This window comes from Balaenoptera acutorostrata, chromosome 5, assembly GCF_949987535.1.
Source record: "Balaenoptera acutorostrata chromosome 5, mBalAcu1.1, whole genome shotgun sequence".
Taxonomy (NCBI): Eukaryota; Metazoa; Chordata; class Mammalia; order Artiodactyla; family Balaenopteridae; genus Balaenoptera; species Balaenoptera acutorostrata.
This window is the reverse complement of record NC_080068.1, coordinates 29,448,885-29,475,968: the sequence shown is the minus strand read 5'-3', so window position 1 is coordinate 29,475,968 and position 27,084 is coordinate 29,448,885. Positions and strand designations below refer to the sequence as shown.

At 40.4% G+C, this 27,084-nt stretch overlaps 1 long non-coding RNA gene across 3 annotated transcripts in view; it reads left to right on the top strand.

Annotated features, from left to right (window-relative positions):
* LOC130708196 (uncharacterized) overlaps nt 1-27,084 on the top strand; it is a 269,377-nt gene that overhangs the window by 151,715 nt on the left and 90,578 nt on the right. The gene's annotated exons all lie outside the window — the stretch shown is intronic.

Below are 27,084 nucleotides of genomic sequence, written 5' to 3'. Positions count from 1 at the left end.
TAAGAGAGAGATATATATATATAACATTCCATTATATATAATATTTCTATATATATATAGTAATATTATTCATGAGAAAGAAGGAATATTAAGGAATATTACTCATGAGAAAGAAATAACATTAGCCATGAGAAAAAAGGAAATCCTGCCATTTGTGACAATATGGATGGACCTTGAGAGTATTATGCTAAGTGAAATAAACCAGACAGAGAAAGATAAATACTGCATGGTATCACTTATATATGGAATCTGAAAAAAAAAAGTTGAACTCATAGAAATGAAGAATAGAATGGTGATTGCCAGCAGCTGGTGGGGTCATGGGTATAGGGAGAGGTTGATAAAAGGGTACAAAATTTCACTTATAAGTTACGTAAGATCTGAGGATCTAATGTGTACCATAGTGACTGTAGTTGATAATACTTTATTGTATAATTAAAATTTGCTGAGCCAAGAGAGTAGAACTTAAGTGTTCTCACCCGGAAAAAAAAAAAGACAAATGTGTGAGGTGTAAGAGGTGTGTTAATTAACTCGATGAAGGGGACTTTCACAATGTATACATATATCAGATCACTTTGTACACTTTAAATATATTACAATTTTATTTGTCAAATATATGTCAGTAAAACTGGGTGGGGGGGCTTCCCTGGTGGTGCAGTGGTTGAGAATCTGTCTGCCAATGCAGGGGTCACGGATTCGAGCCCTGGTCTGGGAAGATCCCACGTGCCGTGGAGCAACTGGGCCTGTGAGCCACAATTACTGAGCCCGTGCGTCTGGAGCCTGTGCTCCGCAACAAGAGAGGCCGCGATAGTGAGAGGCCCGCGCACCGCGATGAAGAGTGGCCCCCACTTGCCACAACTAGAGGAAGCCCTCGCACAGAAACGAAGACCCAACACAGCCATAAATAAATAAATAAATAAACCCAAAGTTTAAAAAAAAAAAAAGAAAAAGAAATTTAAGAAGAAAAAAAATCACCTAGTCCTTAAAAAAAAAAAAAAAAAACTGGGGGTGGGGTGGGGTGAGGAATAACTCTTTTCTCTTCAGGTCGTGGGTCCTGCTCCGGATGGCAGATTCCATGCTTCCTCCTCCACCCGGGGGGCTCCCTCCAGCACTTTCAGGCCCACTAGTCTCATCGAGGTCCCGACCACAAAAGGAAGCCCAGGGAGAAGAGATATCACTCCACGGACTGTAACGTTCCTGACACCAGAGATCACACGTGTTTTGCTCACATTCCTTCATTGAACAGTTGTTCATTGAGCGCCCACCCTCTGCCAGATGCTTGGGATACATCGGGAAACCGAAGAGACAAAAGCAAAACAAAACTGTCATCGAGCTGCAAACAGACAATCACGAAACATCGTAAGTCTGCTTAGAATGAATTAAGTGCCATGGAAAAAAATAGAACAGGTTGAGGGAGATGGGAAACGCCAGCAGGGAGTTTGTGTGTTTGGGGTGGGCTGTCATTGCGATACAAGGTAGAGCAGTGGGGGGAAGCCTCCTAGAGAATGTAAATCTGAGAAAGATTTGAAAGAGGTATGAGAATTAACCATGCAAATATATGCTGGCAGGGAAAGGGATGTATACCAGGCAGAGGAAAGAACCAGCACCTAGAGCTTAAGTTCATAGCTAACTAGAGGAAGGGTGCAGAGGCCAGTGTGGCTCGGGGAGGGGACATGGGATGGTGTCAGAGAGGTGACAGGGAGCAAGTGGTCATGGGAGACTTAGAGGCCATAGTAAGGACTTTGGAATTTTCTTGAGTGAAATGTAGAGTCACTGGAAGGTTTTGGGCAGAGTTGTGGCATGATTTGAACATAAATTTTATCAGAATCATTTGGGCCATTGTGCTCAGAATAGACTATAGGGAAGAAAGGGGAAGGCTGAGAAACTGGTGTACAGAGTGTTATAATACACCAGTTAGGACAAGTCCACAATTGTCCATCCTACCAGAGTTTTAATGGAGGAGGTGGTAGAAAGGGGCCACACTCTGGGTATGTTCTGAAGGTAGAGACAACAGGATTTCTGGCTGGATTGAATGTGGAGTTTGAGAAAAGGGGAGGAATCAGGTCTTTTGAGCAACTGGAAACAGAGTTGTTACCAGCTGACCTTGGGAGCACATGGGGGAGTCAGACTGTGAGACCTTTACTTATGGACACATTGGATTGGAGATGCCTTTTAGATATCCAAAAGGAAATGCTGAGTGGGTGTTGGATATATGATCTCGAAGAAGCCCAGAACATGCTACTCCAAAATATGCCTCTCTGGCATATTGACTATTTTGAGTTAAAGGAGCTTGAAAAACAGCAAATACAAGAAAAACACTCTGATCTTCCTCTTTTTCTTAAAAGTAGAACATGAAATTCCTATATGAAAGATGTCCTCCCTATACCAAAAGGAAAGTAACATTCTCAACCTCAAGGATGAGAAGCTGAGATGGAGAGAATCCTATACAGACATACTTTGTTAAAGTAATCTTATCTTCCTTCAGCCTCCCCACATAGTTTAGTCATTTTTCCACAATTACCCCTCTTTGTTCAACCTAATGTAAAAAAGCAAATAGGTTTTGCCATTTCTTTGGGTCTTCATTCCTTATGAAGAATCCCGTGTCACATAAAATTTCTACTAAATAAATTGGTGTGCTTTTCTCCTGTTGATCTATCTTATGTCAGTTTAATTCTCAGGCCCAGTCAAAAGAGGGTAAAGGTAAAAGTTAGTCACTCCTACAGTCTCTAGTTTGGGCAACAGTTCAGGCTGGAGAACACTGCCAGATGTATAGTCAGCACTCAATAAATATTCATTGAATGAAAGAATGAATGAATTTAAGGTTTGTCTTCCAAGGTCCAGTTTTCTGACTGAGGACTTTCCTCTTCCCCAGATAATTACCACAGAAATATTAATTCTCTTTAGTGGAGACATCAGTCTGTTTGACATCACAAGACAACATTGTCAAAATATAGCAGAGTGAGTCTAGCATACGTACAAAAGTACAAATTTATATATATGTAAATTGGTTGGGTGTAGGTGGGTGTGTTGGTTGGACGGGTGGCTATTATAGTTTTTGCAAGGTCACTGAACAAATGGAGATTAGGGTAGAGCTAAGGAAAGTGACAGTAGTCTCAAATACATAGGGCTTTCTTCTAAATTTTGCCTGGAGTTTCCTTAAAGGGGATTGAGAGACTTACATATCAGTATCATGAAATCAAAGACCTCTTGGAGGCCCTGTAAATTACTGTTTGACCTGAAAATGTTCTCAGTTATTCAGAGAGGGCGGAGGTGAACATCTAGGTTTTAGATTCTATGATCTAAACTCCCTTCTTTCCCCATTTGCTCCATTTGTTTTTCTAGAAAATTTGTCCTTGTAGGAGGTAGCTTAGCTGTTGGAGGATTGGTCTCAGTTGTAGTAATACTGTAGCACAACTTTACTCTTTAAAAATGAAACTTCCCCATCCAGTCAAAAATCATGTAGGTCTTTCATACACAATGCATTTCTATATAAGCAATTAAAACAACATAAAAGAACCACCAACTTGGTGCAGAGTCTTTTTAAACAGACCAACTAGTTTGTTTATAAATGTGGTTTTCTAAAGACATGCTTAGAATTCTTTGCAAATAAATATTTGCGTGATATTTTTGTACAAAGATTAATTTCTCCTGGGATAACATGAGTTTTTAGAAATATTCTTGTGCATAGCTTCACACTGCCTTTCAGTGATATTAGGAATTTATAGAAATATTTCTATTAAGTGAAAATTGGTACACTGAACATATTATTTTGGTGAAATTAATTTAAAATGTGGGCCATATTTAAACTGTGGAGTATGCTGTTTTAAATAATTCACCGTACAAATAAAGGAAAACAAAAATACATCTGTATGACAGTAGTTTAGCCATTTTAAGAAATCAGTCTCACTAGTGGCTAGGTTACCCTCTTTATGAGATCATAATTTCTAAAGCACAAATATTGAGTTCTACTACCTATAGCTGAGAGTGACTGTACATCTGTGGAATATTTTTTAAAAGATAATTCATCTTTTTCTAAAAAGAAGCACAAAATTGGTTGTTGGACAAGGCTATTTTGTACACAAAATATTATTTTTTTTACCTAACCAGAAAAGGAGATTTGAAAATTTTGCATCCGAATCTCCTTGTTTTTCTTCTGCCCTAACCTATCCTTTTGTTTGTATCATAATGATCATCAGTGAATGTTTTTTACTTGGTCTGATGCATATTTATTTTAATTCCCAGACATTCTATTTGTTCTTATATCAGTTATCTTATGAAAAGTGTAGAATATGTTGGTTGATTTTGGCAACAAGAGCTCTTACAGCTTTACTACATGTTGAGTTGAATGTTGTCATGAGGGAAATAAACAAAACTGGAACATGGAGTAGGTAGCAGATCTATATTTATCAAAGTACACCAACTGAAACAATGAATTCAGGTAGTAGGTGGCTAGATTTGAGCATTAGCATCATTTTAAATGATTATGATTGTGGATTTAACCTACAAAAGTTTTAATTCCTGAAATATACGAATTTGTAAATAAGATCTGGCCTCCTAAGCAGGAAGATGGTATTGCCACACACAGACACAAATAGATCCTAAAGTAAGGTCTGTACTCTGGCAGAGTTTAGCTGAACACAAACAATATCCTGGCTTGAAGGATGAGCTCAAGAGAGTATGTTTTTAAAAGAAAACCAGGTCCAAGGAATGATTTCTCACCACGAATTAAGCTTAATTAGGCTTAGCTTTCTTCCTAGAACTTGATGAGTGGGTTCCTTATAAACAACCTGATCCCTCTGGGGACCAGACTTCTTCAGGCTTATCCTTCATTCACTTCAGTCCAATTTGGCATGAAGCATCCTTGCCCGCATAGCTCTGGGTTCATGGTAACAAAGTGGGAGTTCTCTGATGACTCCAACTGCTCAATGAGCAGTTTCTCTATCATAATGCATCTTTCCAGATTATTCTTCTCTCAACTAGAATAGAGGAAAACTGCCACGAGGAAGAACAAGTTATACTCCTCTCCACCCCCTCCTTCTTTGCTTCTCCTTTCCTTTTTTTGTTCTACTTCAGGTAAGGGTCAAAAGGGACCTGCACTAGAGTGCTCGAGGAGGGGGGAATAAAAGCCTAACATAAATCCAGAGACACTTCTGTCCCATAAACAACGTACTATCTGTGTTACTGAGTCCAAGCTTGTACTGCTCACTGCACAACAGGCCAAGAAATCGAGAGATGAGTTTTTGGGGCAAGGAATAGTGACTTTATTTGGAAAGCCAGCAAATAGAGAAGATGGTGGACTCTTGTTGCAAAGAACCATCTTGCCTGAGTTAGAGTCCAGGCTTCTTTTATACTAAAAGGGGAGGGAGTAAAGTCAAACACTTCCTGTTCCGGTCAGCATCCGGAAGGGATGTGTTAATTTCTTCCTTCCTGCAGCCATTCACAGGTGGGCCTGGGCAGGATGTTTCCTGTGAGCTAAACAAAGGTATTTTAGCTCAATGCTCATTACCTGGGAGGCAGGGTTTCCAGAGATGGGCCATTATGTATAATCAAACTTATAGGCAACATCCCTTTAGTGATTAACTTGTAATAGAATGCAAACTTTTTCCCCTATTACACCTAGAGCTTCATTCCCCTGAAGTGTGTTACTCCTGATGGCAGGTCTCAGCTCCCTGCTCCCTGTTTCTAACTTATATCACAGCACATAATGTTTTGAATAGTGTGCTTAATCAGAAAATCTAATGTTTGAAGACACTTGACAAAGGGGCTTTTGCTTGTTTGTTTGAGAGCAGTTTAAAAGACATCAATCATCCCACACACTTCTTTGGTGTTCTGGGCATAGGTACCCAAGGATATTTTAGCAGCCAATTGAACTGGCAGCATCAAGGTAGACCTACCATTGTGTTAGGGCTTGTGAGATTTCCTAGTTGACAATACCTCTATATTCTTCTTTTAGTTAGTGAAATTATAATCAATTTCTTTAAGCTTCCTGCTTTATGGAAAGCAAAAGGCCTGGATGAGTGAGCAGGGGTGGAGGCTTTTCTGGCTAGCTAGGTGAGTTTGAGTCACGAAGAATGGGACAAGCCAGCCAGAGACGCTAGGCATGGCTCTGCTCTTACCTGAACAGGGTATTTTAACGATCAACAGTCCTCAACCAGGACCAACAACCTCTGAGACTTCTGTGCTCCCCGAGCAGAAGTGATGCTGGAAGAGAAGGTTTCCTGGGCTGGGGGCGAATTAGCTGAACTGCTCAAACTCTAGAGCAGTGATGGGTGTGCAGGAAGAGGAGACTGGGAGGGAGAGGTGGGGATTCCCCAGTGGTGGTCTTCACCAGCCTCTCTTGCTCTGGCCTCATGCTCGACAGCTGGATGAGACAGCAAGGCGTGGGTGCTGGAGAAACTGGGCAGGGTTATGTTTTGATATGAACCCCTCCTGGACTGGACATCCTGATCCCACCATCACATTCGCAGCATCCTGAGGTCACAAGTTCCTCTCCGAGAGCACAGTGTACTTGTCAGGGGTAAATGTTCCCTTACAAATGATCAGAGAGTGGCAATAACATTGTAATCGGGGTACGGAGAATATTTTTCACCTCTGCCAAGTTTTCCTACCACGCTCTTCGAAGTACATGTTCTCATTTTCATGAATTCTCTTTTCTTCAGAGAGTTTAGAATTCTTCCTCTGCAAACAACGCCTTATTGTGTCTGCAGCTTCGAACAACTTTCACCTTTTAAATTGCCAGTGTGGATTGTGAAAGTGAGAGAATTTTGATGGTTATCCTGCTGTTCTAATCCTGGCCTGATCCTGGAAGGGTGAGAGTGAGGCCTGCTACGTGCTTTCAGGAGGTGTGTTTTCCAAATTGACACATTTCCCTAAAATGGGTTTCCCTGGATAAGATAATTACTCTGATCTCTGTAATGACCAATGGCTCAAATACATTGGCAAAGGAAGGAAAACTGTGTAGCTATTAATAGAGATAACTACATGTCAGATTTTATCTTTTAGAATATCCACTAGCTTAAGGTACTTTATTTTATTTTCTATTTACCTTGTCATTCAGGAAGCTTATTAGATGAAGAAATGAAAGACCCTGAATGGGAGAGGAAATTCCTCCTAACATAGATGCAATAAACCTCAGGGCTGGGATCATATGGTGGCTCGCAGCTCCAGTTTTTTTTTTGTTTTTTTTGTTTTTTTTTAATTATTAGCACCTTTAATTATTATTTATTTATTTATGGCTGTGTTGGGTGTTCGTTTCTGTGCGAGGGCTTTCTCTAGTTGCGGCAAGCGGGGGCCACTCTTCATCGCGGTGCGCGGGCCTCTCACTATCATGGCCTCTCTTGTTGCGGAGCACAGGCTCCAGATGTGCAGGCTCAGTAGTTGTAGCGCACGGGCCTAGTTGCTCCGCGGCATGTGGGATCTTCCCAGATCAGGGCTCGAACCCGTGTCCCCTGCATTGGCAGGCAGATTCTCAACCACTGCGCCACCAGGGAAGCCCACAGCTCCAGTTTTGCTGTGCATCCTTCCTCTGCCCATTCTTGGTTATGTGACGTTGGACCAGTTACTTAACTAGTCTTGCTATTAGCAGCAGTGACTGAAGGAGGTGGGCATTATACAGACGTAAAAATGCGAAATCAGTACCTGGGGCAGAGTGGTTGCTCAGTACACGTGTGCTGGTTGAATGAAATGACAGACAGGCTAGAGCATCTAAGTCTAGAGGAAGGGCAGTGCTCTGCAGAGGGTAACTTAAGTGAAGCTATGCCACGGTGGCTGAGCAGGTTCCGAAGCAAGGCCAGGTGACCTGAAAGCGGAACAAGCTGGGAGATGCTCCTATTAGCAATTTGGGGGCAAAAAGAGGCCAAATTCTTCTCTGCATTTATATAGATGATCTAGATTGTGACATGTCACAAGTATGTAAACATCCTTTCCCACACTTCCTAATCATCCATACCTGTACTCCAACCAACAATAGGGTTTGTGTGGGCAGCAGAGGCCCATATTTAAAAATACATATTATTTGTGGGTTTCTTTTTTACTATAAATAATCTAGGTTTTAAGATAAAATTTGGAATATTATTTTTCATAAAGTAAAGAGACTTGAGTTTCACCTAGATTGCATCTAGTGTACATTTATTTCATCTCTGTTTTGGAAATGGTCTTCGAGAGAGGAAGCTTGGGTTTTGTGTGAGTTTTCCAGGTGCATTTGATGCTGTTATCCAGAAAATGATGTCGAAAGGAGCAGGAGAAGAAACAGTGTCGGGGGGAGTGGAGTTGGGGGGTGGCGGGAAGAGGATGGAGAGAGTCCTTTTATCCTCCAGACATCTGAGATTTGCTGACAAGGAAAAGATTACATTTGCCTTAAAATGAAGAATGGAAAGGGAAACAGAGTTGTGTTTTAGAACCTGATTCTTTTTAAAAAATCTGAAATAGGTGAATTCCCTGGCAGTCAAGTGGTTAGGACTTGGCGCTTTCACTGCTGGGCCCCAGGTTTGATCCCTGGTTGGGCGACTAAGATCCCACAAGCCGTGTAGTGCAGTTTAAAAAAAAAATTAATTAATTAATTAAAAAAAACTGAAATAATTAATTTAAAAAAATCTGAAATAATGAGATTTGCCAGACTACACAGGGTCAGTAGAAAAGTTACCACCATAACCATGTCTGAAAAGAAATCGAAGGACCTACAGGAAGAAAGTAGAAAGCGTAAGAGTCATGATGTTTTGACTTTGGGTTAAAGGAAGGAAAAATCCATAATCCAGGTGTGATTCAGGGAGGTGAAAAGTCAGAAGGCATCAGCTAGAACGCTGGCTTCTTTGTAGAGCAGGAGCTTGGCAGGAGGAGCTTGTGGTGATGGAGACACACAACCTTATCTCACCCAGAGCAAGCATCCAGCTCTGAGCTTAATCGTGTTGGCAAGGAAGAATCAGGGAGCTTAAGAGTTTGTAGCTTTGCTGGGCTGTGACTGCACCTACTGGAAGATAAATAACCCCAAAGCTCCCCACCACTCTTTAGCCTCAATGAGGATTATATTTCTCCAGATGGATGGGTATTTTTAAGCCAGAAAATGAGAGTGGGAACACATCCACTATGGAAAGAAACAAGCTTTGGCCTGCTTAGACAGCGGAAGATCCGGAGAAACTAAATCCCAGGCCAAAATGTCACCCTGAGGAGTTTGAGGGGAAATTCCTAACCTCTGTGGGATGACAGACTGTAATTGATTCCCTCGACAAATGGAATTACCTGGGACGTGGTCTCAAAAAACAAAAGACACACTTGTCTTAGGCTTAATATTTTTATCACCTATTACTTGGTCAGCCGAAGGTTTGGCACAATATTAAATGGTTTCGAAAGGGATGTGGCCAAAATAAAGGCAGCATTTCTATAGAGATGCAGCCTGGTGTAGCAGGATGAGCATGGCTTTCGGGGCCAAAAATGTGGGATTAAATCTGAAATCGTCATCCTCCTTTGTGATCTTACATAAGTTACTTACTGTCTCTGATCCTCCATTTTTTTTTTCATCTGGGGATGTGAAAACCTACATAATGTTTTGTGGTGAGGATTAAATGAGATACTGCTATGAATGTCCTGGGCTCAGAATAGACTTGATAAATGACAGCTCCTAATATCATGTTGTAGGGATTTGGGACATAATCTGAATCCTGAAATTCTCAGATGTCCTGAAATGACTTATTTTTTCTCTTCTTAGATATAGAATTGGGAGATGGGGACAAGGATGAAGTAATGGGAGAATTATTTTAAAATAAAAAATCAAAGTTTAAAAATAAATCTTAGAATGTGTTCTCGGTCATCTTCCATTGTTAGCTTGATCTGCTTTAGTGTATCCAACTCTAAAATGGGAATATCATTCCTTACAGTTGTGGATAATTTATAACAGAAGACAGAAGAGTAACTGGCATTGTGTTTCTCCGTGTCACAAGATCCACATTTGCAATGTTCTATGCTCTTCTATCTTTACCTGTGGCAATCAAAAACATGAGGGGTTTTGAAATATCCCACTAAAGTGGTCAGATTTTCTCCTGCTCTAGAAATGTGAGATGAGGTATATTCAAGTGGTAAGTCAGTGACACCCAGTGGCTGCTGCTTCTGTATTTACCTTTTTTATTTTCAATGTAACTTGGGAAGGTTCTGCCCCAGAACAAATTTAAAAGGTGACGAGAATATGGAAGTCATAGAGGCCTTCAAAGAAAGAGTTTCTCAGCAGTGATACGGCTTCCCTAGGACATGGGAACAACCTAAAAGCAACACCAGAAATAGAGAGTGCTGGAAGGTGGGGAAAACAGTTCTGGGAATTTACTGCCCCGTCATTTTGCATTTTATTAAAGAGTGTACTCAAGCTTTCCTGTCACTGTTGGATTTCCCAAGAAACATTCCCATCATTGAAGTGGCAGGTCAACTGCCCAAATTCCCCCAAAGTTCTAATCTGTTAGAGACAGTTGAGAACATCCCCTAGAAATTAGACTTCCTAGGGATAAATAAAACTTAGCTGGAGGTTTAATCCAAAGCCCCCCAAAGCGCCTCTCTGACATAATAATGGTGGTGGGTTAAAGGTCTGTAAATTCCTGCAAGTGCTCAGTGCTCCATGGGTGAAATTGAGTAGATGCTAGTGTAATGAAACATCAAATCCCAGCTTGTACCCTCTGTTGTTGGATGCTCTTGGGCCACTCATAACCGCTTGGAGCCCTTATTTTTTCATCTGTACAATGAGGGTAATGATACCTAACTCATAGGATGTTATAAAGTTTTAATGAAATAATGCACAGAAAATGATGGGGCATACAGCAGGCACTCCATAAATAGCAATCGTCCTTGTCCTTATTTTTATCAGCTGAGGTTCTCTGTCGACCCTGGTGTAAGATGACATCTGAGAAAAACCCTTCTCTGAAAGTGGATGAGTCCTTTTTAGGTGTTCTACAATCTGACTCCTCTCTCAGGTGACAGCATGGGTGGAAATGTACTCATTGTCATTTTAATAATTAGAGGCAGGACTGTTTTCCATATAGGACTGATTAGGCTAAAGTACTTTGGGTTTCTTGGATGAAAGACTAGAGAAATAGTGCATTAGAAAATTGTTAGCTAATAACGTACATTGTAAGGATTAGTATTTTCCCCACATAAAACATCGAGGAAGTTATAACAACACAGAAATATGTTAAGTCAGGCAATTAGGTAACACAGTTCATAAAGGATTCCACAGAAGGTTTGTTAAAACAGAAGACTCTTCTAGCTCTTGGTTTGCTGCTCCTTTTAATTGCTTGATAAATATTTTCAATGAATGGTTTATTAAACTATGTAAATAGGAATATGGTAGTAAAATTCACAAAACATGGTCTTTTTCTCCTTCCTTTCCTTCCTTCCTCTCTCCCTCCCTCCCCCTTTCTTCTTTCTTTCTTTCCTTCTTTCTTTCTTCCTTCCTTCCTTCCTTTCTTTCTTTCTTTCTTTCTTTCTTTCTTTTTTCTTTTTTTCTTCCTTCCTTCCTTTCCTTCCTTCCTTCTTTCCTTCCTTCTTTCTTTCTTTCTTTCTTTTCTTTCTTTCTTCCTTCCTTCCTTTCCTTCCTTCCTTCCTTCCTTCCTTTCCTTCCTTCCTTCTTTCCTTCCTTCCTTCTTTCTTTCTTTCTTTCTTTCTTTCTTTCTTTCTTCCTTCCTTTCTTCCTTCCTTTCCTTCCTTCCTTCCTTCCTTCCTTTCCTTCCTTCCTTCTTTCCTTCCTTCCTCCCTCCCTTCTTTCTTTCTTCCTTTCTTTCTTTCTTTCTTTCTTTCTTTCTTTCTTTCTTTCTTTCTTTCTTATTAGTTGAATATGTGGGATGGTTAAGATGCCATGCCTTGCACCATGTGAACTTGAATTTGAATCCTGGTTTTTCCACGTACTGGTTTACTTAGATTCTCTAAGCTGCAGTTTCATCCTCTATAGAATAGGGATGATAATGCCCACCTTAAAGAATGGTTGAGACGAGTAAAGGAGAGCAAGTCTGGAAAACACTGAGTGCCTGGCACGTGGTAACTGCTCAATGTGGAGAGGAGAAAAGTGGGGACTGTCCAGAGCAGTAGCTCTTATGCTTACCTGATTTCAACTCTCTTTGTATAACAATCATTTTTTATTCCTCCTTTACTATCTTAAAATGAAATTGTAGAGCTAATACTAGCCACCTACTACATTCTTTAAATATCAATGCAGTGATCTAATAGAAATATAAAGGAGAGATAAAGGAGACTGACTTATGGTGAAATAATATGCATTTCCATATAATGCTTGGGTACACCTGCACCAGAAGGCATAAGACTGGTGCCTCCATGATTGCCCTGAATGACAGCTAACCATGCAGACAGATTCAGCACAGATTCAGCAGATTGTGACACAGCTACAAAAAGTAGTGGTGCTCTTGGTGACTCTTTGGAACTAGGGGAAAAACGCTTGGTGATATTGTAAACAAGGCAAAGAATCATCTTCTCTCACTTATACATTAGTTGCATTGCTGGAAATTTTATACTGGTTTATATCAACTAAATACATGGTTTATATTTAAACCATGCTGAAACAGTTTGTTAGAGTTAGGTTTTAAGCTCATAAAGTTGTAGATTTTTCATCTACACAAACTTTGGAAAGAACGATTTTTCATTATGGAACAGCCTCTTTCATGGCAGGATGTTGAGCATCCTTGGTCCTCATCTCCTAACCTTGAGCTGCCCAATTTTTGTGACAACCAAAAGTAACCGTACAATTTTCCAAAATGCCCCCTAGAACCATTGGCCTAGAGAAGCTTAAATCTCAAAGCTGATTTTCTTAACTTCTTTGGAAAGCCAAAGGTTTTGAAAAACAGGCTGTGGAGAGCTAGCCTGACAAATTTCTAATAACTAAGCTTCTTTAAAATTTCAGGAGTCATGGGCTTCCTTGGTGGTGCAGTGGTTAAGAATCCACCTGCCAGTGCAGGGGACACGGGTTCGAGCCCTGGTCCAGGAAGATCCCACATGCCGCGGAGCAACTAAGCCCGTGCGTCACAACTACAGAGCCTGCAAGCCACAACTATTGAGTCCGCGTGCTACAACTACTGAAGCCTGAGCGCCTAGAGCCCGTGCTCTGCAACAAGAGAAGCCACCGCAATGAGAAGCCTGTGCACTGCAATGAAGAGTAATCCCTGCTCGCCGCAACTAGAGAAAGCCCGGGCACAGCAATGAAGACCCAACACAGCCAAAAATAAATAAATTAAATAAATTAAAAAAAAAAATTTCAGGAGTCAGGACTGGCTGGCCAGTTTGCAGCGTTTTCATAAGGGAATCCTGGCCCAACCTCCCACCAGGAGGCTGTTAGAAGGAGGGGAAAATGAGAGAGGCTGGGTGAAACACTTATGGCCCCATCTTTCCTCTTTCAGATTAGGTGCTGTGGGGAGGAGAGGTGTTAGGTTTAAGGCTGAGGCTGTTAGGTTTTGTCCACTTTGGAACTCTGCTTCCCTATGGACCAACAATGTCAACACTGGGTGTAGGTTGGCTACATCTGAGTAGATTCAGTGGCAGAGCAAGGTTGAACAGGGGGGCCGGGCTTATACTTCCCAGGCCCATTACTTAGTCTGTTCAGGCTGCTGTAACAAAACTACCATAAACTGACCATAAACTGGATATTTTCGTTACAGCATCATCATTGATGGTCAGGTTGGAGTCTCTTTTATGAGGGCACTAAGCTCATTCATGAGGGCTCCACCCTCATAACCTAATCACCTCCCAAAGGCCTCCCCTCCTAATAGCATCACCTTGGGAGTTAGGATTTCAACAAATGAATGTGTGTGTAGCTGAAGGCTGGGGACACAGATATTCAATCTGTAGCAGTTCCCTTGGCTCTTCCAGGTGTGAAGGGAATTCAGAAAGCTCCACAGGCCTCCGAGGGGAGCCAGTGAGTGGGCCATGGAGCTGCACGGGGACAAGGGTGAGGAGGTAACCCCACAACAGAGTGGACAGCCTGGCCAAGGGCAGATGGAAGAGGAGGCAGACACTCTGATGGGCCAGCAGCACTTGTGCAACATGAACTGAAGCCTGGAACACGAAGGGATGCCACAGAATCCCACACATGAAGCCTGGAAAAACTGCAGCCTTTCAACAGCAGATGACGGCAGGAAGCCCAGAGGTGAACTCGTCCTAACCCAGTGTTTAAATCCAGCCTGAACAAGTCACTGTCTCCAAGGGGTCCATGAGGGTCCAGAGGACACCCCCTGGTTCCATGGACTACCTGTCCCCTCTGCCATCATATGATCACACAAGCCACACTCCCTGATAATAGAACCAGAGATGATCTAGGGTGACATCTGAGAGACTGACCTTGACCAAAAGAGATAGAGCATTTACTTAAGGGGTATTTTTTAAAAATTTATTTTATTGAAATACAGTTGATTTACAATGTTTTGTTTGTTTCTGGTGTACTAACCAGAAATGAACAGTTTTGGGTAAACTGATTCAGTCATACATATATATAATAGTTTACATCTGCTAATCCCAAACTCCCAAATCCATCCCTTCCCCCCAACCTTTGGCAACCACAAGTCTGTTCTCTATGTCCATTGAGTCTGTTTCTGTTTCATAGATAGGTTCATTTGTGTCATATTTTAGATTCTACATATAAGTGATATCATATGGTCTTTGTCTTCCTCTTTCTGACTTACTTCACTTACTATGATCATCTCTAGGTCCATCCATGTTGCTGCAAATGGCATTATTTCATTCTTCTTTATGGCTGAGTAGTATTCCATTTTATGTATACAACACATCTTCTTTATCCATTCCTCTGTGATGGACACTTAGTTTGCTTCTGTGTCCTGGCTATTGTAAATAGTGCTGCAATGAACATTGTGGTACATGACTCTTTTTGAGTTATGGTTTTCTCAGGGTATATGCCCGGTAGTGGGATTGCTGGGTCATATGGTAGTTCTATTTTTAGTTTTTTAAGGAATCTCCATACTGTTCTCCATAGTGGCTGTATCAATTTACATTCCCACCAACAGTGCAGGAGGGTTCCCTTTTCACCACACTCTCTCCAGCATTTATTGTTTGTAGATATTTTGATGAAGGCCATTCTGACTGGGGTGAGGTGATAACTCATTGTAGTTTTGATTTGCATTTCTCTAATGATTAGTGATGTTGAGCATCCTTTCATGTGTTTGTTGGCAACCTGTATATCTTCTTTGGAGAAATGTCTATTTAGGTCTTCTGCCCATTTTTGGATTGGGTTGTTTGTGTTTTGATATTGAGCTGCATGAGCTGCTTGTATATTTTGGAGATTAATCCTTTGTCAGTTGCTTCATTTGCAAATATTTTCTCCCATTCTGAGGGTTGTCGTTTCGTCTTGTTTATGGTTTCCTTTGCTGTGCAAAAGCTTTTAAGTTTCATTAGGTCCCATTTGTTTATTTTTGTTTTTATTTCCATTTCTCTAGGAGGTGGGTCAAAAAGGATCTTGCTGTGATTTATGTCATAGAGTGTTCTGCCTATGTTTTCCTCTAAGTTTTATAGTGTCTGGCCTTACATTTAGGTCTTTAATCCATTTTGAGTTTATTTTTGTGTATGGTGTTAGGGAGCGTTCTAATTTCATTCTTTTACATGTAGCTGTCCACTTTTCCCAGCACCACTTATTGAAGAGGCTGTCTTTTCTCCACTGTATATGCTTGCCTCCTTTATCAAAGATAAGGTGACCATATGTGCGTGGGTTTATCTCTGGGCTTTCTATCCTGTTCCATTGATCTATATTTCTGGTTTTGTGCCAGTACCGTACAGTTTTGTTTGGATATTTGCTCAGGAGTGGGACAGCTGGATCATATGGCAACTATATTTTCTGTTTTTGAGGAACGTCCATACTGTTTTCCATAGTGGCTGCACCAATTTACATTCAAGAGGTATTTTTAATTATTGTGCCAGAATAAGTTGATTAAGAGATTTTTCTCCCATCATCCAGCAGGTGGAGGAGTATGAGAAAGAAAGACCCAATTATAGGGGGACGTTGAATCTATGTTTTCTTTATGTATGATTACAGTGTGAATAAATTTGTGATCCTTCTATGCTATTATTAACCACGGGTTTACCCCCAGGATCTAGACATTACACAGTTAGAGCTGTTTTGGTGGGAGATGGCTCGAACTCACATATCCTAGCTGCTTGATTTACAATATCAAGTCTGATTCATGTTTGGGGCCAGAATTTACCTGATTAACAAACAAAAGCAGCTCAGTAACTTCCACTGGAAAATTAAGAGACAATGGAATTTTTGTAGGAAAACCGGGTGTCATTTCTTAGATATAACTCATAGGCAAGTTAGGCTTGAATCTTATAAAAACTGAAACTTTCTTTTCCTTTGGTATGATCAAATAATGCTTCATAATTTGATATTACTTTTATAGGACAATTTTTAAAAAGTCACTCCCTAGACAAATTTCATAATTTCATCTCATTAAGCTTTTTAAGAAAACATCCTGTGATTTATCCATTTCTAATCAGGGTCAGGGGTCAGATAGCACTAAAAATTAAGGGAGATAGAAAATTACAGAAAGTAAAAACGATTCCCATTATTATCATTTCACTGTAGAAAAAAAAAAAAAAAAGTGCCTGCGTTTTGCAGTTTTCATGAATCTTCTCTTGTCACAGCCAGGAACAGGGACCTACAAGGAGAGGCAGTACATCTTCTAAGGCAATCACAACCTCACATCTCCCTCACCCGTTCCCTCCTCAGGGGACACCTCCGCGAGTCTGCCGGTCACAGTGGTCACGGCTGAGCTCCCACAATTATAAATAGACTCTTAGTGGTTCTGGGAAGGGTACCAGAAAATAGAGCGGTTCTGGGTGGGGTGGGAGACTGAGGCCAGGAGGTGGAGGAGGACCACGATACAAGTTAAATCGATGCCAGAACCCAGGGCTCTGTTATTAATAGTGTTTTCTTTCTCAGAAGGGACTGGTTGGGCAATGCTTTGACTCCAGGGGATTTTTTTCCCCTCTTGCCAAATCATTTGATTTCTCTCGTGCATGCTCTCTTTACCTCTTCCTGGTAAGCTCCAGGGCTGATTTCCAATCGCTTCTCCCAATGGGCACCCTCTTCCAGGGTTATGTGAGCTCGTGGAGTTGATTTTTCTCTTCACAGTTTTTTGGCTACATTTATTCTACTTGGCTCTTTAAATACCACCAAAAATACACATTTCTTAAAAATATGTGTACATTGGGAAAAGTGTAAGTTTGAATAAAATGTAATGACTCGAAAAAGTTCATTATAAAACAAAATTTTAAACAAAGGCAAAACTCCACACCCCCCAACCTTGAATCGACTACGTGGTCCAAATTATATAATAATATAGGCATAGACTAAAGTTTATTTACTATACAAATGCATAGCCAAATGCAATGGCAACATAAAACTTGGAAGGAAATATAACGAAATGTTTATAGGAATCGACCTCTATGATGTGAAATTACAAACGATTCTGATTGTTTTCTTTATAATTTTCTTCACTTTCAAAATTTCTCTGTAATAAGCATCTATAATTTTTATAATAAGGAAAACTATTTTAAAACCACCAGCTATTTTTTGTTTCCTTTGTCATATCAGCTAGGATTTACATTTTTCTAAAATGACAATAGAAATGTGTATGCTGCTGCTGGCGGGTGGAGAGCATAATATAGGAAGAGGGAAGGAGGAGAGAACAGTATTTTCAGAAGGAATGAATTTATGCTATTGTCTTAGACATAAAGGATTTGACTTGAATTGCTCCAAACTTCTCATTTACAAACATGGGTTATGAACTGTAATGACCATTGGCTGGATTTTGACAATGCAAAAGGCATTTTGCCCTTCTTTTTTTAAAATTTTTATTTTATATTGGAATATTGTTGATTTAAAATGTGTTAGTTTCAGGTACACAGCAAAGTGATATATATATTATATATATATATATATATATATTCTTTTTCAGATTCTTTTAGATTCTTTTCCCATATAGGTTATTACAGAGTATTGAGTAGAGTTCCCTGTGCTATACAGTAGGTCCTTATTAGTTATCTATGTATTTTATATATAGCAGTGAGTATATGTCAATCCCAACCTCCTATTGCCTTTCTAATAACAGTTATTTTTTTCCAGTAATGACCTTTTACCCAGTCTAGTTCCACTGTTACCAGGGGTCCCACGCTTCCCTGGACTGGGGGCAGGTACATGGACACAAGTTTAGCCCATTCCCTATAAATCTGAATTTTGAACAGAGGAAAAAGGGACCGAGGACTTGGTGGAACTCCATTAGCTGCTTGCAGCGCCTTGTCGTGCTTGCTTCCTTGTCTGGGACCTGCGTTGTTGTTTAACAAGTTCTGTAACTGTTCTCAACTGCAATGCTCTTGCCTTCCTTGTGAGATCCCTCCAAGTAAATTTCCTTTTGCTTAAGTTGATCAGAAGCAGTTTCCTTTGCTTGCAGTCAAAACACGTGTGTTGTAGGGTGATTTTACAGCTGGACTGGAGCAGCTCTTTGCTTATTTCCACAGATCCCTGGAAGTCTGGCTTTGACTCTTGGCCAACTGAAGGTCCGTGGGCTAATAACCAACCAGCTCATGATTTATGAGGCACTGCTAACAGTCTGAAACTCCCCTGGTGAAACCCAGGGCCAGATTGTTTGTTGATAGCTCTCTGCTGGTGTAACCAGTTAGCCTGGCTTGGTTAAGGTGACCAAGAGGCATACAACACTACTGGGAACTTATGCTTGGAGGTCTTGGGAAACCAAGGTTCACAGCACAAATCCTAGTGGTTTAATATGGAGACCAAGCAACTCCTTCTAAAAATAAGAACCCTGGAGCCCTTTGCCTGGAAGTTTCTCAGACTCTCAGTGCTTGCATGTGCTTTCTCTTGGTAAACCAGGGCTTTTGCCTTATTTTAAGCCTTATGAGAGTGTGCTCTGTGAAGTCTCCTGAGTCCTTTAGCCTAACTGAACCTGAGAATCTTTATGGGACCCTAACCGACATGGAAGTGAATAGCAGTTACAAGCTGACCGAAGACCCTAGATGGTGGGCAGAGCCTGGGATAAAGAGTAGGTGGAGGTACCATTTCAGATGGAGAGAGAGACTGGGGAGGCTAGCAGTCTTTTTTTTTTTTTATTGAAGTATAGTTGATTTATAATGTTGTGTTAATTTCTGCTGTACAGCAAAGTGATTCAGTTATACATATATATATACATTCTTTTTCAAATATTCTTCTCCATTATGGTTTATCACAGGATATTGAATATAGTTCTCTGTGCTAAACAGTAAGACCTTGTTTTGTATCCATTATTTTTAACCTCAGCCTCCTACTCCATCCGTCTCCCAACCCTCTCCCCATTGGTAACCACAAGTCTGTTCTCTATGTCCGTGAGTCTGTTTCTGTTTCATAGATAGGTTCATTTGTGTCATATTTTAGATTCCACATATAAGCAATATCATATGATATTTGTCTTTCTCTTTCTGACTTACCTCACTTAGTATGATATTCTCTAGTTGCATCCATGTTGCTGCAAATGGCTTTATTTCATTTTTTTTATGGCTGAGTAGTATTCCATCGTATATATGTACAACATTTTCTTTATCTATTCATCTGCAGATGGACATTTAGGTTGTTTCCATGTCTTGGTTATTGTGAAGAGTGCTGAGGCTAGCAGTCTTTAATAACAACTCCAGAGAGGGGAAATGTGCAGTAATTTCTTCATGAGTGGGTGAAAAACTAAGGGACACCCTAGACAATTTTTCTAAGATACTGTAAATCATAATGATGTTAGGAAAGATCTGGACCATCTTCTGCATATGATGTAAACCCCTCCTGTCACTGGAATGATGTCACAGCCATGGCTTAATGGCAGAGCTAATGAGCGTGTGTTAATTGTTCTTCTTGGCTGCTTCATCTTGGTCTTGCCTCCTCCACGTAATTCCATTCTCTGGTTGCATCCTTTGTGCCTATCTACTATTCTGCAGTTGCTTGGTGAATCTTAATCTAAGATCTAGTGGGCTTTTTGAGAATAAGTAAACTGTATGTTCCAAAAATGCTGTTTATGCCTTGTGGTCAAGCTGTAGACTAACTCTGGTCCACAGAGAATTACAGGATACACAATCCCCATGACTCCGTGCCTCTCATTTAGAAGGAATCTCTTGCCTCATTGTACTATCACAGTTATTTTTGCATCTTTTTTATCTCCCCTACTGGCTGTGGACATCTTAATTGCAGTGACTTATCATTTATCTTTCCATCCTCAACACCATCAAGCAAATGCCTTGCACATAGTAGGTGCTCAATAAGCATTTATAGATGAAATATACATGTGTTTGTATCTATACATTTGATGGACAAACTACCAAAAGCCCCCCAAAACCTATGTTTTGCCTTCTGCTCTATTGTCATAATTTTGAGAGTGACAAAAAAGAAATATAATAAATTGATACAAGACAGGAATTTTAAAATGCAGCATCTAATATTTGGAATAGAATGCTTTTTGATCATGTACATCATTTGTTGTCTTTGAGTCCCGGTCCAGACACAGCCTAATCTCTTTCCTAATCTAGCCAGTATAGTGCTGTGGGATGAGGACCAGCATTCCTGATGAGGAGCCAGAGGACTCTAGATCCCCCAAAGCCTTTAAATTAATCCAGGAAAATGCATTGTGTTCAATATCATTTTACTTGTGCTTTATTGAATTTTAATTCTGGAAAAGGGCTGAAGTTCCACAGAGTAAGGCAGTTTTGTACAGCAGCTAGATGTATAGATTCTGGAGACAGACTTCTTGGAATCAAACTACATTCCTACAGTTGCTGGTCATGGCCTTGGGCAAGTCACTTAACCCTGGTCTGCCTTAACTTCCACATCTGTAAAATGGGGGTAATAAAAGTACCTACCTTTTAGGGACTTATGAGGATTAAATGAGTTAATTTATCTAAAGAGTGAAGAACAGTATATGACACGTAGTAAGCCTCTCCCTCCTCCTTTCATGTACTTATTCAAAAAACTCCATATCTAAGGCCTCACCAGCCAGGAGTTTTGGATACAATCTAGAAGACTGCTAGTAACCTGGTGTTCCCTACACCTCTCTCTGGGTTATCCTTATATATGTTGTCTCTGGCAGGTCTTCCGGTGCAAATACATGTTGGAACAGGCTGGGCATAGTCCTTTTCCTACTGGTCGGGCACCTTTTCATTTTCATAGGACTGGATAACAAATACAGAGGTCTAAATCAATTAAGGAGGAGGAAATCTTGAGTAAGAAGGTCTTTTCTTCAGATAAAGATGGAAGTGTGTCCCATTAACTGAAAAGAATAAGGAACAGTTAAGTCCCAGACATGATCCAGGTCTCCCTCTAAGACGTTTATTTGCGAGTTTTGCTATTGAACAGTCCTTTCTAGCCTTCCCTGGGGGACCCTGCTTCAGTGCATAAGGCAGGCTATTTCACAGCTCTTTGAAAGACAGCATTACACCCTTCGCCTTCACCTTTGAAAGGCATATATGATGGTTGCCCCATCCAGTCTTGAAACCCTCAGGAAAAAAAAAAAAAAAAGAGTAACATTCAATTTAAGAGATATCATGACCTAATTGAGATCACTTAGACCAAACCAAATATTTAAAATTAAAATAACTAAAATTGTCGAATAGTATGCCTTTTCTTTGACAGATGCCTTTTGCTTCCTCTCTGATGCTATGCGTGCTAGCTTCTAGAGACGAGTGCACGTGCACGTGTTGACATGAAATCCTCCCTCACCCAAATGACTTGGGAGGCCAGCTCCATCACACGATGGAGTGCTGGGAACATGGGAGGCTTCTAGACGAAATAGCTCAAGGAGCAGTGTACCTCCCCTGAGATGTCAGTGGTGGGGAACCTCTGTAGAATCTCCCCTTGAAAGGGTTTAAGTGTTCAGGCAGCCTGAGCAATCAGAGAAGCCAATGGGGCTGCTACCATTGTGAAGGATGGTGTCACTGATGGTTTGAGAGGCCTCCCGGTGTTAAAATTCACCTCTGAACCTACGCAAATTACACAAATATCAGAAAGTTTACCATGTTATTTTTAAAAAAGCCAAGCGAAACACAACTCTGCTGTCAACTGACCACTACTCGTGATTCTAGGACTAGAAGCTGACATGAGGTTCAGAAGGCCTGGGGGTAGTAATCTATAGTTTAGAAAAATTACTTCAATAATAGAAGTCTTTATTGAAATCTGTTTACCTTCTTTCCTTAGGGTTCATTCCCTTCAACTTGGCATTTCACAAGACATTCTGATTCTTTAATGTCTCCACTTGACCACTAGATGGCAACATTGTTCTTTCACGTCACAACTCTACAATAAACACGACGGATTTATTTTTCTAACAACCAAATTTAAACAATTAAAAAGCAAAGACTAGTAATTCAAATGCATCCCTCTGTGTCCTAGGAAAGGTGGAGCATATTAAATTATGAATTTGCAATTTACATACTTAGAAAGTGTACTAAACAGCGTTCTGTTTTTATGCCTCTTTTGAAAACAGGTGATTTGTGCCTGGTGCTTATAGAACATACAGTGGTCTCAGTTCCTCTGGTTTTTGTGGCTGCAAGGAACTACCCAGATATTGGATGATTTTTTAAAAAATCATTTAACATCTCTCTTGATTTTGCAACATTCTGGAGCAGTGGTTTCCAAACCCAGAGGCATACTATTAAATAAATAAAAGATTCCAGGGACGTTCCCTCAGAGATTCTCATTCAATACATCTGAAGTGGGGCATGGGAGTCTGGATTCTTAAAAGCACCTTCACATGCTTCCAATTATCAGTAAGCAGGGAAGTGGACCTAGTGTCCTTAATTTCTCTGGCACCAGAATCCTCAGAACAAAATGTTTTAACTCAATTTAATTTAAAATTGCCATATACACTTTTTTTAGGGAAAATGTCTTAACTAAAAATACTCAAGCATCTCAATTACAAAAAAGTCAAAACTGTAAAAATAGTAGAGCTCTAGTAATTGAAATATTTATTCATCTGATGTATCTAAAACAACAGTTATCAAACCTGTGTGTGGGCCGGCATTGACGTGATGAGAAAGTAGCTTGGGAACAATGCCTTTTCTCCTGTGTGTTTTTTTTTTTTTTTTAAAGGATTTTCTTATTTATTTATTTATTTATTTATTATTTTTGTCTGTGTTGGGTCTTCGGTTCGTGCGAGGGCTTTCTCCAGTTGCGGCAAGCGGGGGCCACTCTTCATCGCGGTGCGGGGACCGCTCTTCATCGCGGTGCGCGGGCCTTTCTCTATCGCGGCCCCTCCCGTCGCGGGGCACAGGCTCCAGACGCGCAGGCTCAGCAATTGTGGCTCACGGGCCCAGCTGCTCCGTGGCATGTGGGATCTTCCCAGACCAGGGCTCGAACCCGTGTCCCCTGCATTAGCAGGCAGATTCTCAACCACTGCGCCACCAGGGAAGCCCATCCTGTGTGTTTTTTATGAATGAAGATTCTCAAACTGGGGCGTGGTGGATTTCTACAGAAATGATTTCAGATATTCCAGAATGATGCCCCTCTATTGTTATTATATTAAATATTAGGATGTATATCTTTAAAAATCATTAATTGTAACTTGAAAAATTTGAGGGGCCCGTCAGCTATATGAAGTACTGGGTTTTTTGGTCATTATTCGTTTTCCCTCTCCTCTCCTCTCCTCCTCTGTCTGTCTTTCTCTGTGTTTTCCTATCTCTTTCTCTCTGTTACTTTTTGCTCTCGGTCCTTATTTAGTTTTTGTTTTAATATGATAGGTTTAGACCAACTCTTCACTATTCAAGTATTATTTGCCTTGACTCATCTGAATCCATGGACCTCATGATTTTTTTTCCCTCTATCTAATATGATTTTTTCTGTTCTGTAATTAAAAGTATCATGGTGATTAGCATTAGAAAATAAACACCACCGTTTCTGGTGTTAACTCATGGTTTTAAATAAAGGCCCTCATAATGACAATTTAAAGAGAATGGTGCTTTCTTGAATGTATTTAAAATGAAACTGCAGCTTCTTTTTAAACATTATAGAACTATTTTATTTTCATTGAAGAAGAACTCCAGAATGCCATACCACGATTCTCCAGTTTAAAAGAATCAAATCTGCTGCTCACAAGACTATACTTATATGACTTTTGTTGCTAGCAGGCAAAATTCTGGGAAACTTACTGCTTTGTTAAATTCATGTGTCTTCTTTTGTTTCTTTGGTTCTTTAAAAAATCCTTGAATTTAAGGACAAGAAGAGTCCTACAAGTTTTCTAGTTCATAAAAGGCACTTCTAATTTTTAAAAGACAATTGCAAAAAAAGAAAAAGCCTATGAGAAGATAGAGCGTGAACTGAAATGTGCATTGGCTTCAGACTCAGGCACAAGTCAGAGGAACCCTCACTCAGGCAGCTTCTCGTTCTTCTTGTCATGAATGGTGTCCACACGTTCCCCTCCCTGCATCCCAGTGGTGGTCCTGGGTGGTAGGAACAGAGTAAACAGAACATTCTGTTCGGGAAGTTTTAATTTAGAGGCAGAATCTCTGAAGGCACACCGATGGGAGACGCTCCTGCAGAGCTGGGCCAGCAGAGGGACCTGGCGTTCCGCACATTTGTCCAGGGTGGCACGGGAAACTGTGTGTCCAAATAAACATTTATTGTCTGCGAATTGTATTACCCGTTCCTCTCCTTTAAAAAATTCAAGAGAATTATCTGCAGGAAAACATTCAGATTTAGATCAAAACAGAAAAATGAAGCTGTGCTCTGTAGTGAGAAAGCTGTACCTCTTCCCTCCTGAAAAATTGGCAGTGATTTTGATTAGCGGGAACCACTGACACTACAAATCAACCCTGTTTTAATTTTTAAAAGACAGTTGAGGTGTGTTTCACAGTACCTTGTGCCTGTGCTAACTAAAAAATAAAAATAAATTTTAAAAGTATTTGAAGCTAAAAAAAAAAAGTGTGTGTGTGTATATGGGGGCGGGGGAGTTGAGGCCTCTAAATTTAGAAGATGCCAGATCTTAAACACCAGAAAACCCTGTCCTGGTTTCCAAATGTTTACCTTTCTGCAAAGCTGGGCCCCTGATTACCTTCTGTCTTCAAAAGGAAATCCTGGCACCTAGAAGATGGGGCTGACAGTATTACAACGACTTGTTTAATGAGCAGCATGATTGAACCACGTAGGGGACGCTGAGGAATTTTCTCGAAAGGACTAGGTTTGGTGTTTGCATCTTGTTATGTTGCATGCTTCCACTGCACCTTATTTTGACAAGCTATCGAAAAGTTTGGGATGAGCATGGGCAATTTTTTTTTTGTTGTTTTTAAACCCGGTTGCTAAAAAAAGAAACGGTACCTTCCCTCACCTGCCTCTAATGGAATCCTGGCTGTGCCCTTTAAGAGAGCACGTGGCATTCATAGAGCACCAAAGATTCTCCAGGTCTATATATACTGATGGGCAGGGACCTCAGGAGATGTGCTTATTCTTTTAAAACACTAAGCCATCCTCCACTAAGTAAAGGCTATTTAGTAAATGGTAGGCAAATTGCCAGTGCTGAGGGCTGGCAGAAGCTCATCTTTAGAAATCATTAACTGCATTCCAGGCTTCTTCTTGGAGCTGCAGCTCCATTTCCGGTGTCTGCAACCTCCCTCCTCTGAGATGAGTATTACTTATCTCCAGTCTTTAATTCCTCCATAGACTGTACACGTTCTGCCTCTCACATGTAAGATCACTGGCTTGAGAAGTCTACCTAAATTTTCCTTCACAAATTTACAGTGATTACCTTTTTTCTTATTAGAAAAATATAGAACATCCCTTTCCTTTGTCAAGACAAAACTCCAAATTCCTTTAGTTTTATGCATTTGTCATTTTGCTTCTGAAGTTTGGATGTCTTTCTCAGCTAGTTCAATTTATCTTCTGAATCATCTGGAACTTTCTCCCATTTCCCTTATTTATGGAGCAATGAACTGAAAATAAGAGGATATGAAGTGACTAGGAAATGCTGAATCAAAAGAAACTTAGGATAATATACTGAAAACCATACATAGAAATATAGTATAAACCTACTATTGTGGAATTCTAAATTTCATGGTTGACTAGTAGAAAGAACAAAATTTCATGTCCTATTAGTAAGCAGCTTTATTCCCTCCCAATTGATAGAATCAGACTTATTTATTTAACAGAATCCCTTAAAAGCGAACAAGGGGTTATGAATAGACTATAGACCCCAGACTCTTCTTTTTCTTTAATTAATTTTTATTGGAGTATAGTTGCTTTACAATGTTCTGTTAGTTTCTGCTGTATAGCAAAGTAAATCAGCTGTATATATACACATATCCCCTCTTTTTTGGATTTCCCTCTCATTTAGGTCACCACAGAGCATTGAGTAGACAGCCTCTTCTTTTATCCTAGAATTTTCAGATTTTTGTGTATAGTATTTTCTTCTTCATGTCTTCATGGCAAAAGAGAGTCTATATTGTTCAAAGACTGCATTATTTACCTACTTCAGAGTCATTTTGCAAGAATGGTTTAAAGATTGGGACATAACTGCAAACATCTGCAAGACAAGAGGTGTATATTTGTAAAAACAGATAGATAGTTGCAAGGCTTTCAAAGGAAAAGACTATAGGACTGATTTTGTAGAGATTCAGCAATATTGTGATTAAATTGAACATCTGCTCTCCTTTGGACAGACTTATGTATTCACAAGGTCGAAGATTTCCCTCCACAGAGCTGTAGACGAGATGGCGTAAAATAACAGTAGTCAGGTTTTAAGGGGAAATGCTTCCAAGATCGGGAAGCACATATTGCGACCAGCCATAACTAGTAAAAGGTACAGTTGATTCAGAGAAAACTCTTCAAACTGACTCAGAAAGCAAGCATGCAAACTAGGTTGCAGAATGGACGGTAGCACCCGTCACAAAAGAATGGACGGTAGCGCGCGCGAGCGCGCACGTGTGTGTGTGTGTGTGTGTGTGGTGTTTTCTGTGGCCGAGGGCTTTTCGCCTCTGAGGCAACAGACAGTAAGAGGGGGTAGTGGTAGCCAGAATTGCTTGGCTAATTCTTTCTCAGTTTTAATGATCAAGACCCAAACAAATCCAAACTTTTAGAAGGAGAGCGGGGTGTTAACT